The sequence below is a fragment of the Pteropus vampyrus genome, unplaced genomic scaffold (genome assembly GCF_000151845.1).
Source record: "Pteropus vampyrus isolate Shadow unplaced genomic scaffold, Pvam_2.0 Scaffold278, whole genome shotgun sequence".
Taxonomy (NCBI): Eukaryota; Metazoa; Chordata; class Mammalia; order Chiroptera; family Pteropodidae; genus Pteropus; species Pteropus vampyrus.
In genome coordinates this window covers 908,569-912,693 of record NW_011889059.1, presented here as the reverse complement: position 1 = coordinate 912,693, position 4,125 = coordinate 908,569, and positions in this window count along the sequence as shown.

Sequence of the window (4,125 nt, the reverse complement as noted above, 5' to 3'; positions counted from 1 at the left end):
GAACCTCGGGATCACTCCACTCATCTTCCTTTCCTCTACTCTTTCTTCATCCTGAACTCTAGTTTCTCTCCCCTTACTTCTCCTTCTCACTATTACCATTTAGTTCAGAATCTCACCTCTCTCGTCTTCCTACTTTCAGTCTCAACCTATGCATTCCGTCTTCTGCCCCAAATTGGTCTGTTGAATACAAAAATCTGATATCATGGTTCTTTGTTAATTTTTCCCCCCTACCAGCTGCCCCTAATGTAGGTAAGAGCTAAGCGTCTTTGTATAGCTCCATGATAGGGCGCCTAACCAGCAATTCAAATTAGCTCTTGGCCTTTCCCCTATGTACTCTCTGGGCACACTGAATGACTTGAGCTCTCAATGCATCAATACCTTTGGAAGCATTCTCTGTAGAATACTTCTCACATCTTCAGTTCACCAGGAAAACTCTTACATAAACTTCAGCCTTAAGCTTCTTTGTGAAACCTTTCCCGATTCCTCCAGAAGTTTTAGCTATTCCTTCTTCTTTGTCCACATTATATGTATTATGCCTATTCCATTAAAGCAGTCACGTCGTGTTTGTCTACTTTGCTATTATACTCATTGGGGATACAGATTTTTTACCATGCACCTTTAAAATGTAGTAAAATGTATTTCATACAGTCATTCAATAGTCACCTGATAAATTCTTGGGAAAAAGAATTGAGGAATAAATTAATATGAATTATAGGCAATGAAACCACTGTATTTCTTAAACTTTAAGTCATATATTCCATTCTCAAATCATCTCTTAGGGTGTAAAAAAGGGCATTAAGCATTACCTTTGTTCATTGGAAAAGAATAGCCATGAATAAAAATTATGACATAATATAGACAGAATTTTTATTTCTTTTAGTAATGAAAAGTAAAATTAGTAACCAACAGCAACATAGAATGCTAAATTATGCCTGAATTTATTGTTCGGTGAAATTAAATAAAACAAGATTTTGCCGTTTCTTATTGTGACACGTTAAAACACATTTATGTTGATTTTCAATGATGAGGATCATTGAATTGGCTTTTTTTGATAATAATTATCATCATTTTTGTCATCCTGGTGCCCTTAAAATCTATATCTGTTAAAGAGAAAAGATGAAGGCGTGTCTGTCTCTGGGATGATATGCAAATTTTATTCACTTAACCAAAAATACATCATAGTAGTAAGAAGTATTCTACCTCAATCAAGCTGAGTATATTTTACACCACGACAGTTGAATTGGGCAATATCCCATCTGTGGCTCTCACATTATAGACCAGAAATACTCTTAAGTAGTTTTAGAGTATTAATAAGCTCCATAAATCTTGCCATCATAAAGTTGAAAGCTTTTTTTCTCCGCAATAGCTAAATTTATGTTCATTTTACATTCTACTTTTCTTAGGTGACATTTAATATTGGATCTGATCACTACTTTGTAATCTCCACTGCATAAAGTTTTTATCTTACTGGACTGGATATATCCTGCAGGAGATGGCAGCACACGATGGGTCAGGACTGGCCTGTTCAGGGCAGAGACCTCTCGGGCACATTGCTATGTTAATCGCTCTAGTACAGATTTTTAAAAGGAGGACTATCATTCTTTTCCAAAAATTCCCCTTGGCTAATACGAGATTCTGGGGTAAGTGAGCTGTGTTAACTGAGGAGAAAAATAAAATCTAGTAATTCTAATGGACTGAAGACAGCAAGGACTGCCTGTGGGAACTGTCCCAGTGACCCATTTTGTATGATGCCACCCTCTGTTGTGACAGGTTTGCACAGAGTACATGCTCAAAGAATATGTTATTTCATTTTCTTAAGAAATGTGTTTCTCTTGTGAAAAAAGAAGAAAAGAATATTTCTCAACAAGATTTTAGAAGATGAATCCCCCAGATGTAGTTTCCTTTTCATAAAGGCACCGTGTGAGGGAAATGGCCGAATATGCTTGATGAGCAACGGGAGTTTTCAGCATTACGTATATTTATAATTTTACAGTTCCCTTTAGCTTGGCAGATGCATTTAATTAAATTAGTGGATTAGAAAGTAGAACAACGAGAGCTGCATTTCACAGGAAGGGCTCTGGATAAGAATATGAACGCAAGGCCCGGTCTGCTTACAGTAACAACCACTCTTACAAACGTCATGGCTGCATCCACGTTACCCCTTCTTGACGTCTTCGGAAGTTTCAGGTTTTTGTTTTCTTAATAGAAAAATAAAAATACATTATTATTATTTTTTTTTATTCTTGCATTTGAACTCTCTTTTCTGTGTAGTCAATAAGCATGGTTTTATTTCCTAAAAGAAAAAAACACGTTAAATGTGGTCCACTATACACGCAACTAAAATTCGGAAACACATTTAAAATGATGTCATCCTGAACAGTGCAGCCACTCAAAGATAAAGACATGAAATGAAGAATTTCCATGTGTCCTTCCTGAGTCTTCTTTCTCTTGGCCCAAACAACAACCTAGGGTCCAGTCTTATCCCCCTGTTCTAGGCCAGGTGTGATTTTCAGTTAGTCTCGTAACTGATGTGCTTCATAATCAATTTCTCAAAGATCCGGTTGTCTACCATTTAAACTGATGCCTCCAGTTGCTAAGCACCGAGGGCCGCAGAGGATCTCGGGTGGGTACCACACTGCACGTACCTACCTCTACCCCAGCAACCTGTGTCCATGTGCGAGCACTGGATTTTTTGGAAACAAGGGAAAATGAAACATTTATTTTGACGCTCGTGCCAACCTCCGTTCAAATACATCAGTGTCAGCGGTCCAACACAAGGACTCTCCAGTCAAGGCTGCTGGCGCGAACCAGGCGAGACGCTGGAGAAAACGGTCGCGGTAGGCGGGGACTATCGAGGACCGCGACGTGGATTGCCGCCTGCTTTGCCGAGAGAAGATTGTTTTATTTTTAAAGTTTAGGAGTGAATGCTGGTGATGCAGACGTCCAGTTGATTTTTTTTTGTTGTAGTTGTTGCAAGTGGTATTCAGATTATTCAATATCATTTATCATTTTCTTTCCGAGGTCTGTGTTGCTAAAGGTCAGTTCACACCTTAAACTGATCGATGCTCAGTTCCTGGTTTCCGAGAGCTATTTTACTTGTTTATAAGAGGTATGCCACGGGGACTCCTCTTTAGTTGACTTGAACACATAGTAGAGAAAAGGCCAGGGAGGCGGAAGGGGGTGGTTTGTGCGTTCTCATTTTCCCTCTCCCACCCCGCCGCACGCACTTTCCAGGCTGCTAGAGGCGTGTCTTCACGCGGGGACAGTCCTGTCGTGGAAACAGTGCGTACATTTCTCTGACCACGCTTTAGAGCTTCGTCGAAAATATTTCGGGTACGTCGTGTTAAAGACCTTTCATTCTCCGGATTCAAAAAGAGAAACTCGACGTCTTTTGTGCATTGCATCAAGAAAACGCTTTAAAGAGGATTGCTAATGGTGTTCAATCAATGACAGCAATGTGCTTGGAAAAGGAAAAAAGAAATCACAAACCGCTTTTCCTTGATTCCTCCTTTTAAATCCTGGGCTACGACACTGCAAATCTGATTGCGCAAACTTGTCCTTTCTTCTTCCCTTTAACTCCGATTTGGTTTGCAAATAAAATTAAACTTAAAATCGTTATTTGAAATTATTCTCATTGTATAACAAATGAGGCCATAAACGCATTTAAAATAAAAACCTGAATAGGCAGATTCAATTAAATTAGATTTCACAGGATATAACTTTATGGAATTTTTATTTCAACTCCTGAGAAATGTAAGGTGAATTCAACGTGAAGCTTATGAACCTTAAGTTTCAGGGTGCCTCGCTGCACAGTTCCCTATTAAGCCTCCGTCCCTATTTATTATTGAGAGCTGTTGTGTTGACAACATGGTTTGTACCAGGAGAAAATGTCTTTTTTTTTTCCTTAACCAGTCTCTATACTTTAACGTTTTCTGTCTATTTTATACTGTTCATTCAAAGAGCATCTACCTCTTTTATCTCATAGATGCTATTACATTTTTTCTTGATTTGCAATTACATATTTCTACTTTAAGAAATTAACTTCAGTGAAGAAAAATGCATAAATCTTAATTGTGCCGCACTGACAAAGGCATACACCCATGTCACCAGCACCACAATTAAAAT